Source organism: Bemisia tabaci, chromosome 2, assembly GCF_918797505.1.
Source record: "Bemisia tabaci chromosome 2, PGI_BMITA_v3".
Classification (NCBI taxonomy): domain Eukaryota; kingdom Metazoa; phylum Arthropoda; class Insecta; order Hemiptera; family Aleyrodidae; genus Bemisia; species Bemisia tabaci.
This window is the reverse complement of record NC_092794.1, coordinates 74,668,041-74,681,014: the sequence shown is the minus strand read 5'-3', so window position 1 is coordinate 74,681,014 and position 12,974 is coordinate 74,668,041. Positions and strand designations below refer to the sequence as shown.

The 12,974-nt window shown below is 41.5% G+C and overlaps 1 protein-coding gene across 3 annotated transcripts in view; it reads left to right on the top strand.

Annotated features, from left to right (window-relative positions):
- Positions 1–12,974, top strand: part of T48 (FU domain-containing protein T48) — a 170,877-nt gene that overhangs the window by 81,510 nt on the left and 76,393 nt on the right. The window lies entirely within an intron of this gene.

Genomic DNA, 12,974 nt, shown 5'->3' with positions numbered 1-12,974 from the left:
TGCACCGCTATAGTGGCCACAGAATAATAGCTCTCGCACCGATTCTACATTCACGACTTATCAGTTATCAGCGATTGGGAATCCCACGTTTATTTTCTTGCTCTTTTCCTCTTTCCCCTACTTTCATCGTTGTCTCCACGGTCAGGCCAGCCGGTGATAGCTGTATGCCTTCGAGGCTTCCCTCCGGTTCCATATCTTTTCCCCATTCTTCACCACACCGCAATCGGTGGCGAGGCGTGATTAATCGATTATCGATATTTCTCCATTTGAAGCCATGGTAAAGAATCGATTATTGAGGTGTAAACACCCTGTCTATCGATCTTTTTCCATAGATTTATATGAGAGATCAATCGATATATCATAAAGCACGTCACGCCACTGACTGTAACAGTGTTGAGAGGTGTAGTGAGCCACAACGTGGACATATTGGATGAGAAATGGATCCCTTGAAAATAAAAGTTAGGTTCATGCTTAAGCGCCCGCAGTAGGTCATCTACAGCCAAGGCCAAGCTATCAAATATTAATAGCATATGACTAGATTTTTTTTAGCTGTAACTCAAAATTTTCGCTCCTATTTTATTTTTTAAATAAATATTACAATGAAGGATGGGTGCCATTAAAGTCTGATTTGAAGTAACTTTAGCTGCTGAATCCGAAAATGGCCTTGATTTTAAATATTATGCACCGTTTTCCCAAAAAAATTGAATCAAAATTGAATTTCCCCACAAAAAACTCCATTTTTTTTAGAAACCCCATTTTGTGGGAAGATAATGGGTCAACGCAAAAAAACTAAGGTCAATTTTGAACTCAGCAATACAAATTACATAGAAGCTTGTCAACTATCTAGTCTACCATAAAGTCCACCGTGTTCCACCATTTTTTTCATTTTTGGAGACCTGTGTTTTTCTATGATCAGTGACTTTTAAGTGCCTACTATTCCTAAAATATGTAACTTACTGAGCTAATATGGGCGCTTATTAATGCTTTAGTGTCTAAACTACAAGAATACTATATGGTAGAACGGTCAAATCTGTCCACCACCCCCCTCCCCCGAGGGTGAGACTTACTTGTTTAAATCAAATCAAATGTTGCACGGTCTTAAAATGGTTCCATATGCTAAAAAAACGCCAAAAGGATTTGGAAAAAAAAATTTAACGCGGCCCGCACAGCACCTACAGATCGTTATTTTTCGGATATTTTTAGCATTTTAACCGTCTTTTTTTTTATAGTTTAGTTAGTGTCAAAGATTTGACGCTAAATGTTAGCGCCAAACATGGAGATGGATTAATGGAGGTGTTGCATGTGTGAGGAATTTGCGATTTGACTATAGTGGGGCCGATAAGTGGAAAATATCATAACAATCGTGCACTTCTGGAAGAAAGCATGAAAATTTCAGGGATTCATCTCTACCCTATAGACATTCGATTGAGACATAGACCCCAAAAATCTGAGCCCCCTGGGGGGGGGCAGGGGGGCCCCCAAATTTTGAATTTTGAATAACTACGGAACGGCTAATGTTAGCGTAATTTTTTTACAGCAGAATGATGGGAAATTTTATTAGGAACAAAACTGGTTCTTATGAATTTTTCCATGGGATCGATATTTTAGGCGTGAAAACGGGAAAAACCATCGGGGGACGGGAAGCTGGCCGTTCTGAGGCAGATCCGCGCGCTGCGCTGCCTGCCCGGGACGCGCGCGGCGGCGCGGTACGGTGTTGCCGACGAAACAACCGCTTGTCTTTGTTTAATCTCAACGATGCGCAGTTTTAAAAATATTATAAATTTACCGTACTGCCTAAATACTTTTCCGTAGTAATATAAGCCTTACTTTATATTATATTAGTAATAAATAAAAGCAAGCAAAAGGCGAAAGACTCCAATGTGAGAGCGCCGAGTCAATAGGAGGGATCGGTCATCGCGCATCACGTGCCTTGTTTTCCATGAATACAGAGCCTTTCCGACCTCAGTACAGAGTAAATTACCCTTTCCTTACGGAATTTTTGTAAAGGATTACATTTTTTAAGGTATTAGAGCGAAATAAGTTTTAAGTGGATAAAGATTTCAATAGATTTTGACCCACTTTTTCATGACTACTGGAAATGGGATCCTTGATAACTTATTTTTAACTTATTTTTCATGCTACTTTCGGCGAATGGGAACATGAGCTGCTTACATAAGCAAGAATTCTGCAATACTTGACGCAAAGACATTACTTGAGGAGTGAGGAGGGGGGAGGGGGGCTTCACAGTCCCTTGCCACTAAGGTGCCCAGATTTCCTTCCTTTTCCTCTAATATCGTTTTTCGTTCATGTTAATTGGTTTCTCGCAATTGCATAGGTACTGATACATACGGAACATTCCGACAGTGTTCTTTTCTCTTCTTTTTTACTCCAGCCAGTCAACAGACGTATTCATTTTCATGAACTTCCCACTCTTTCAGATATTCAACAAATATTCATATTTCACAAAATAGAACGATAGGTATATCAAAAGAATAATAAAAAAGAAGATATCTGAATACTATCGCTTCTTTTTATCGAGTCACACTTGAAGATTATTATTGGTATACTAACCACAAGACATAAAAAATGGAATTCAGCAGTAATAAAAATCCATGTATATTATCTTTCATTTTGTTCTATGGAGTTTGGAGTTTGGAGTGGAGTTGGTAACATTTGTATTGAAAAAAATATTAATATAGGAGGAAATTTATTTATCATATGCAGGTTCTGATCCTTTAAAGAACCCCTGAGAGGGACCAGTACCTCAGGAAGAAATTCATTGCATTTCTTCTTTTTTAACCCGCAAATCTCGTACCAATTTTTTATTTGTGTACAGCTCATGGAAGAATTCTAGGTATGTCGGAGACAATTTTCAAGAAACGGGACTTGCGAAATATGTATTGCACAAAACGCACACCTTAAACTTTATCGCACAGTATAACACTGATCAAATTAGCTTCTGAGATTATCAGAGGGTCAATTTCTTGTCAAAGTATCAACAAATCAGTCAAAATCAGTAATCGGTAATCAGTTGCAAAATTACCGAGATTGAGGGAAATTGTAAGATGCGAGATTTTATTGATGACATAAGAGCAGGATATGTTCCCAGTAGGCGCGACTTCATATCACTCAAACGGACCGTTTTTGCAGATTAGCGGATATTGGCGGCTAATTATTACTTAATAATATTCCTTATACTTATACAAGAAGCAGTCCAACAATGGTTTTTGGGGGGTTTTTTATCCCTATCAAGCTTTCTCAAGATTCTTTTGGCGTTTCTTAGAGCAAGTTTTGAATGTGGTTTTGGTCCTCTTAAAAAAATGCCTATACGTAGCAATGATGTACCAAAATGTTCCTTCAAGAGAAGAGAATAAGCATGCTTGTTTTTTACTCATTTTTTTTACAAAATTAGGTTCCCTGTCTTGAAAGTCTGGCTAGAAGCCGTCTCCCGGGAACTTTAGGGTTGGTAAGCATATTTAGATACCATCCCGGTACAAACACTTCAAAATCATTTTTCAGGTCATCGTGGTATACAAATAAGATGTGTGACTTTTAGCCCCCCCCCCCCCCTTCCCGAGACAACTGTACGTCAGATTTTATTCCGTTCAACTGATGACTGATACAGTTATCTTGGATGCTTTAATACTTGAACTTGACAAATCCATCCATACAACAAAGCAATCCAGAACTCCAGCACCTAACCCCTTCTCCTTCCGTTGCCGTCCGCTCGCTTGTATACATACATATTATATTACCTGCAAAAGTTAAGCCTTTTTTAGGCTTCATAGGTAGTAAGATATATTCATAATATTTTTAAAACTGCGCATCGTTGAGATTAAACAAAGACAAGCGGTTGTTTCGTCGGCAACACCGTACCGCGCCGCCGCGCGCGTCCCGGGCAGGCAGCGCAGCGCGCGGATCTGCCTCAGAACGGCCGGCTCCCCGTCCCCCGATGGTTTTTCCCGTTTTCACGCCTAAAATATCGATCCCACGGAAAAATTCATAAGAACCAGTTTTGTTCCTAATAAAATTTCCCATCGTTCTGTTGTAAAAAAATTACGCTAACATTAGCCGTTCCGTAGTTATTCAAAATTCAAAATTTGTTGGCCCCCCTGTCCCCCCAGGGGGCTCAGATTTTTGGGGTCTATGTCTCAATCGAATGTCTATAGGGTAGAGATGAATCCCTGAAATTTTCATGCTTTCTTCCAGAAGTGCACGATTGTTACGCTTATCGGCCCCACTACTATTGATTCTTATGTAAAAGTCCGTGAGAAACACGATGGTCCCACTGATTTTCTCTGAAATCAACTCCCAAGCTCCAAAAACGGTCTCAAAGTTGAGGCTGTAATGATCCTGAGAGTCCACGTCCACGTAAAGACAAACTCTCCATACAAAGATAGGGAACAAATATATTAGCAGGGTAACTGAAAGCACGGCAACCCTAAGGGTTGCCGTGCTTTCGTTGCTGCTCGTGCTTTTAGAGTCCCCAAGTAAAGTGGCAGCCCTGACAATGTATTTGCTTCCTATCTTTGCATGGAGAGTTTGTCTTTACGTAGAGGTGGACTCTCAGGATAGCGTGGGATATTTATTCTGGATAATACTGTGATTTCCTTTTTTATTCAAACTTTTGGTGAAATTCTCAGGCAGAACATTATCATTTAAGTGTTTTTTAATGAGTATTTTTGAAAACAAGCAATGAAAGAGAAATTGTATTATTCTTCTTAAATTACCAAAAACTTGGGAGAAAAATTGGAATGGTGAAATTAGACCTCTTAATTAGAAACAGTAATAGCTCATGCCTCTATGCTCATAATTTCAATGTGACTAACTTCATACCCTAGTATTCTATGCTGAACTTTTATTGAAAAACCTGAAAAATTTGGATAGGGTCTTCTACTACATGAATTCGTTGCTTATTTTGATCAAAACTAGCACTGAGCTTAATGCCAAAGCCTGAAATTCACTCCTGCTTGACTGACAAAACTTGTGTAACAATTACCACGATTTGAGTTTTCTAAGAGCATTCCCTTCTCGGAGAGGGGTTCAGAAAAGTTTGGCAAAGCAGCACAAGTTTACGCTATTTTCAGGTTCAAAGTTTATTAATCGTACTGAGTAAAAATTGTAAAATTGAACGTATTGAAGTGACCGACAGACTTCTAAAATTTAGGAAAACATAAAAAATTAAAGCCTTTAGAAGCATCTAAGCACCATTATTTCCATGAGAACCGCGTCAGTGCTGCTGTTTACACGAGCTTAAGACGTGGGTCTAAAAATCCATCCTAAAAAATAATCAGACAAGAACCTGAAAAAATAAGAAATAACGAGTATCAACACAGCCGACGACAAGGAAGACGTATTCGGGCCTCTTTTTTAACTTTTCTCCCGAATCGGAGCGACGCCTCATTGGCAGTATACAGCAGAGCATTGAGAACTCACGCTTCGCGTCATCGCGCCTTCAATTTTTCAGATGCAGCACGGACGTCCATCAAGGACGAATAGTTGTATCTCTGCGCCGTCGTAAACGCGCACCCTTTCCCTCCCTCCACATCCATATTGTGTTCGTTTCCGTTTGTCTCATTCGTAATGGTGCTTCAAGCACTACGTGAATATAACACAGCCGAAGGTAGGAGAGATGTGTTCGGGCCACTTTTTAAACTTCCCTTCCGAATCTGAGCGACACTTCATCGGCAGAATATAGCACAGCATTGAGAACTCACGTTTCGCGCCATCGCGCCTTCAATTTTTCAGACGCAGCACGGACGTCCTTCAAGCACGAATAGTTGTATCTCTGCGCCGTCGTTAACGCGCATCCTTTTTCTCCCTCTATTTCCATGTTGTGTTTGTTTCCGTTTGTCTTATTTGTAATGTTGCTTAAACTAGAGCGGGGCATTGCGAGTTCACGACTCACGCCATTGCGTCTTACATTTTTCATATGCAATCCATCTTGCGAGAATAGTTGTATTGTTTTTAATTGCCAAATCTTCATTATTTTTTTAAACAGTCAGTTAATCGTGTTAGATATTTAAGTCAAATAAGCTATAGGGTACCAACCCCTGTGAAGTTCCTTCCTTTTGGGTGCTTCAAATGCTAATCAAGGTCATCTTAGCTCTTTCGGCAAGAGATATGCCATCCTCCTCTCAACATTCTCAGTATTACTTGGTTTTACAACATCTCGATTTTATTGTTGAATATTTGGCGTTTGGCCCACCGTTGACCCTGAAAAAAATAATTTTTTCTAGCTTTCTCATTATTTCCTCTTGGTTCCTAACAATTGGCGAGATGCTTTCTACCAAAGTTAACTAATATTGAGGATTTAGATTTCTTCAATACGTCTTCAAGGACAGGCGTGTCAAATATAGCGTAGAAGATTGTATTTATTTTTATTAAATTGTTTTACAATTAGGTCAAATGAAGTAAAGAAATCTCATAAGGAGCCAGACTATAGCTTTGAAATGCTTTGGGCTTCAACTTTTTTATTTTGTTGGTATTGATGTATTTTTGTTATACTTTGTTTCTACATTTCTGTTGACCTATGATTTTTTTAAAATGCTGTTTCATTTCTACTCCTCTACTGATGATATAAATTATTTTAATTTCAAAGATACAAAACTTACATCTTTATTTCGGAGTTTTCTTCTTCCTGATTAATTTATTCTTTGAATTGATCACATTATTGGAAGGAACTCATTGCTTGAGACAGAAAATACATTTAATTTAAATTTAATAAAAATCTTCAATAGCATTATTTAGTACTATTCACGAAAGCTTTCGTAAGAGCAAAATATTTCATCCACAAACGACTGAAGCATTATTTACAGTTTCTTTATCTTATCAAGTTATGCCCTTATATCAAATATTTCTTTTTTTTTGGGGGGGGGGGACGAGTATTAAATAAAAGGAAAGAAAATACTATGAAGATTAAACACGATTGAAACATGATTAATATTTTTTTTTAATTTCGTATCATAATCAAGACAATACCTGATAAAAGGAAGTGATCCATAACAAACGACTTGTGTTACACAAGTTTTGAATATTTTGACTTTTTAAAAAGAAAGTAATATTAAAAAGAAACAAAAAATCGAAGTAATTTTCAATTAGCTCAAACACAAAGGCTGGTTGCCCCCCCCCCCTCCCCCCCGGCTTGTATGGCGCCTTACACTGGCGCCTAGATATCAGCAGGGCCAGGGCGCCAAGAGCGATGGATCTTCTGTCCTCTTCGAAATGAAATTAAACTAACCGACTGTTGACCCAGTGAGACAAGTCTTGTCTTCCGTATCAGTAAAAGTGGGCGACGGATTCGATCAGATATGACGTGTGATCGTATATTCCGGATAATCGCAATTTGATGCATGCTGCAATGAGGGGAAACGAAGATGTGAGAGATACGGTCGGAGAAGATGCGATATCAATTATGAAGGGCCGTTTGTAAAAAAAGTGTCAACTTCTTCCGGAGAGAGAGAAAGACTGGAGAGAGAGAAGATGGCTGGGGAGAGGGGGGGGGAGGGCAGGGAGAGGAAAAATTGGCAGAGAGAGAAAAATAGATAGTAGAGAGAGAAAAAAATTAGCGAGAGAGAGATGAATTATTCATGGCGAAAATAATTTCTCCGCGGAAAATAATTTCACCCGAGGTTGAATTGCTGTTCTAATGTTCAGGATTGAGGTTATACCCTCAACGGTGCCATCGGTTGCACCGGCCGATTTGCTCCGTTGCCACATGGATATTATTTACAAATGGATGTTATGTTGGTAGTACTTGGAAGTGTCCCATGGGAGATACACAAATTTGTAACGTATCCAAAACCTTGGTGCTTTTCTGATAAAATCGATCCTAATCTGTAGACTCTGTGAAAAAAATTAACAATATCCATCATTTTCTTACCTAAGATACAAATTCCGGTTGACTCGTTGCACAGTAAATGCATTTACTAACTGATTACGGAAAGCTCGAAACTCTGGACTTGACTGATTTAGTTGTTATTTAACAAGCTGAAAGCACAAAACACTGAAAGAACCAAGAAAAAGCGTTGATCAAAACGATCTTTGAAATGAATTGCACCATGCGAGAGTAAGGAATGCGAATGAGGATGAGAACAAGTCTAAGTCTGTTCTGTTCTGTTCTGTGTATAGGTAGCACGTGTAGCTCACAATCAGTACATACCAATTACATACCAAGCATGTGCCAAGCACCAAGCCCGCCAAGACAAGACTGTCAGACACTTCCAAGTACTACCAACATAACATCCATTTGTAAATAATATCCATGTGGCAACGGAGCAAATCGGCCGGTGCAACCGATGGCACCGTTGAGGGTATAACCTCAATCCTGAACATTAGAACAGCAATTCAACCTCGGGTGAAATTATTTTCCGCGGAGAAATTATTTTCGCCATGAATAATTCATCTCTCTCTCGCTAATTTTTTTCTCTCTCTACTATCTATTTTTCTCTCTCTGCCAATTTTTCCTCTCCCTGCCCTCTCACCCCCTCTCCCCAGCCATCTTCTCTCTCTCCAGTCTTTCTCTCTCTCCGGAAGAAGTTGACACTTTTTTTACAAACGGCCCTTCATAATCAATGAGGGGAAAGGCTTTCTTCTCTAACATGACTTCGAGCCCGGGTAATCTCCTGTGGTCAACTGAGTCATGCACGGCGGGTTACGGAAAACTATTTTTCGCAGGAATAACGATCCCGCTTGTACTAGAGGACGGAATCAGCGGAGTACAAAACATACACGAAAATTCATCATTATATGAAAGGTAACTTCTCTACCGTTCTCACTATCTAAGCGGCAGCCATGTTGGCCACCACTTTGGTTCCTAGAGAACTTTTATGGGCCTGTTTGGGTATTTGGACCTCATTTGTGGAATTTACGACCCAAAAAACCCATGCAGGGACATCTCACTCGACGATACGAGCCTCAAAAAAATATTTCACCCCGCAACGCCAGCCATTTGGCCGCCATATTACGATTGCGTGGGAGACGTTCTGCAAGCCTCAGCAACGCTGCTCCTAGCGCCAAGGGGACGATCTTCTCCAGACAAAGCCTGCAAAGTGCCCGTTTAAGAAGAGTCACTTAACGACCGCCCCCACCCAAGGACTTTAGCGATGCGCGAAATTCCCCACCATCGAGTTGCACGGCATACAGCACCGGTGATCCGCCCGACGGCTGCGGAGTAGAGACGGCTTCAACCACGACCGGCGAGCAGCCTCGCTAACCCCTCGGCGACGAGTCCGTGCCCGAGGCCGTTTAGGTTTGGGGTTGTACGGGTCTGCGCGGATGGCCCCGGGCTTTGAGCAACGGCTTGTCGGCGATCGCCAAGAGGCTGCGCCAACCAGACAGACTCGCTCCTTTAAATCGGCTCGGGACTTGTCCCACCGGGCCGGCCTGGTCGGCCCGCTTCGATACTTAGCGGTTTTTCTCGAAATTTTTGGGCTTCAATAAACCTGTAGTAAAATTCTGACCTCATCAGTGAAATCTACGACCCAAAAAACCCTAGGAAAGATACCCAACTCGGCACTTTTACGCAACTCTCGGAGACTTGACCCTATCGTGGAAATTTTGGCGGCCATATTGGATTTTGGGCATCCCTTTGAGCCGGAGACAATTTTGGACCTCAAATTCGGATTCTACGACCAAAATTACATAGTGATGGACCCCATACCCATACACAACATCAAAAACAAATTCCAACATCTTCAACCCCCGAGCCCCCATTTTGGCCGCCATGTTGAATTGGAGGGGTTGGACGCAAAGTTGAGCTTGACAACATCAAAATTATTTTTATACACATCGAAAAGAAGAGATTAGGCCATTTTCCACACTTACTCCATTTACTATTCCACGGTAGGCTTCTTTTCAACATATGCCCGTGGACTAATTTATGCAGGCCCGCGGCTGTGCCGCCGCCGCGCGGATCGCAGTGGCGCGGAAACCTTAAATTATAGACCCATCATGTAATATATCGTTGGAAAGCTTAAAAGATGCTCTTTTACATGGTGAGTATTTAAAGTGACCTTAATTATGCGAATTATAAGATTTTTTTCTACACGCGAAACCCGGTTTTTGTGGAAAAAACACCGTGTATATTCTTAAAATTAAAAAAATTGTACGTTTTTCATATGATCCTTAAAATTATCTTTCAATCAAAAAAAAAAAATTTAAAATCGGTTGAGCGGGTCACGATCTAGAGCGGCTCAAAGTACGCGCCGGCCGCCATCTTGGATCTGCCACCATTTTGGAAATGCCTCTTCGACTCAAGACGCTTAAAATATCATCTAGTTTGATCACCCAAAGTGGCAAAACTGAATCACGATTTGCAGCATTTGGCCCTTTTTTGGCGCTAAGCCACTGTACCTTCGGATGTCTGCCGGCCTGATGTTCCGACGACCGCTCAGGAAGAACGTGCCTGAACTCGCCCAATAGTCCAGTAAACGAAGGGATTTATGCGGAACAAATTAGTAACAAGCTGAAATTTTTACCACTGATTATACCCACTGTGGGGCGTATTTTCCCAAAAGTCCCCATTCCTAGCCCCCTAGGGATTTTTGCTAGCCCCCCTCAAAGTTGAAAAATCCCCCCTTCCAATTAAACTGCTGTAACTTGGCTCCTATTATAGTTAGACACCTCAATTTTTTTTTTAAATTGTTCGTATTGATACGTACGTTAAAATGAAACCATTGATTATCAAAATTTATCAAGGAATCGTTAAGAAAATTTTAAAACAAATTCAAAAGGACGACGGACCGGTCTTATGGGAAAAGTGGGCCCGGTTAAATCGGCTGGCGTTTTGATATGTTGTAGGTCTTAACCTACTGATCAAAAGTGTCAATGGGCATTTCTCCCTATCTCGAAGTTTTACCCCCCATTTTGGGGGTCAAAGTTGCCAATTCGGCGTATAATTGGCAGTTTTGACACCCGGGTTTATTGGTCGCCCATGAGATTCTTTGATGGTTTCTTGAGTCTTGTGTATCCTCTGAATAGGCTAGAGACCATCCGAACTCAAAAACTGACAATTTCGCCTCATGGGTAAGGGGGGGGGGGGTGTTCACGCCACCGATTTCAGAGTCGGCGAGCCGCATTAAACCGATTCTTTTGCCATGTTTTGGAGAATTTTTTATGCAAATGATTGCGACTGCATCTTAAAAGGTCGACTAAGATGCAGCTCAGAATATACCCCCGGGCGATAGGGGGGGGGGGGGGGGGGGTGCGACCGAACTCGAGCAGCGTAACTGGCTCTCGCGAGTTGCATCAAACCGATGATTTTGTCATGTTTTGGAGTTTTTTTTCCATCCCAATGAAACAGACTGCATTTCGGAAGGTCGACTGAGATGGAGCACGGAATATGCTGTATGAGAAAGGAGGTTTCTCAATCCGCAACCTCCCTCGCAATAGGATCTCTCAGCATAGGTCAGTGTGGCACTGACACTAGTATAGTGGCATTTTTTACCACCACCATCACTCATACATAATTCCGAGGGTCGTTTTAGCTGACACGCATTTCCGACTGAGCCCAATATTTCTATAAGTGAAAGCTAATGGTGCAGATGATTCGTACGGCTGAGACGTATATAACGTCGGTTGATTTCAGAAATATATCATCTAGGTGATTTTTGAAATGAAATCGCACATTATTATCGAGCATTAAACAGTTTTGTAGAATGTCAAGAAAGGCAAGGAAGAAAGCAAAGCATTCGCAAAAAGGCAATATATGCAATGCAATCAGTTCTGAAGGTATTTGACGAGTTCTGGGTTTTTCATTCTTTCTACTGGAGCTCCATAAGTAATGGATCAAATCCTGGAAGCTCTCAGTGCAGAAAGTGAGGCGAGCTCGCTGAGATTTTTTTAAGTAATCAAAAAATCTAAGAAAAAAAACAAGGTCATGTACTTCTTCTTTTTAATTTTTTTTCTTTTCAAAAGCAAATAACCCCTCCCCTCGTCGAAATTCTGAAATGCATCAGGATATGCTGAAAATTGAATGATGCGTTAAACGGTATGAAGTTTTAATCGTCCTAGCCACATTCAAAAGTGTCACTCTACTAGTGTCAGTGCCACACTGACCTATGCTGAGAGATCCTATTGCGAGGGAGGGTGCGGATTGAGAAGCCTCCTTTCTCATACAGCATATTCCGTGCTCCATCTCAGTCGACCTTCCGAAATGCAGTCTGTTTCATTGGGATAAAAAAAAAAAAAAAAACTCCAAAACATGACAAAATCATCGGTCAACCTATCAACTCATCAACCGATCAACAATCAAACTCGGGCAACTTTCGCTGCCCGAGTTCGGTCGGCTTTTCGGCCCAGTTTTCGCCTCCCCCCCCCCTCGGGGGGGGGGGGAGGTATATTTTGAGCTTCATCTCGTGCTCTATCTCAGTCGACCTTCCGAAATGCAGTCTGTTTCATTGGGATGGAAAAAAAACTCCAAAACATGACAAAATCATCGGTTTGATGCAACTCGCGAGAGCCCAGTTTTCGCCTCCCCCCCCCCCCCCCCCTGGGGGGGAAGGTATATTTTGAGCTGCATCTTAGTACACCTTTCAAGAAGCAGCCTGAGTCACTTGCAAAAAAGTTCTCCAAAACATAATAGAAGGATCGGTTTGATCCGACCCGCGCAAGCCAGTTACGCTGCTCGAGTTCGGTCGCACCCCCCCCCCCCTCCCGCCCGGGGGTATATTCTGAGCTGCATCTTAGTCGACCTTTTAAGATGCAGTCGCAATCATTTGCATAAAAAATTCTCCAAAACATGGCAAAAGAATCGGTTTAATGCGGCTCGCCGACTCTGAAATCGGTGGCGTGAACACCCCCCCCCCCCCTTACCCATGAGGCGAAATTGTCAGTTTTTGAGTTCGGATGGTCTCTAGCCTATTCAGAGGATACACAAGACTCAAGAAACCATCAAAGAATCTCATGGGCGACCAATAAACCCGGGTGTCAAAACTGCCAATTATACGCCGAATTGGCAACTTTGACCCCCAAAA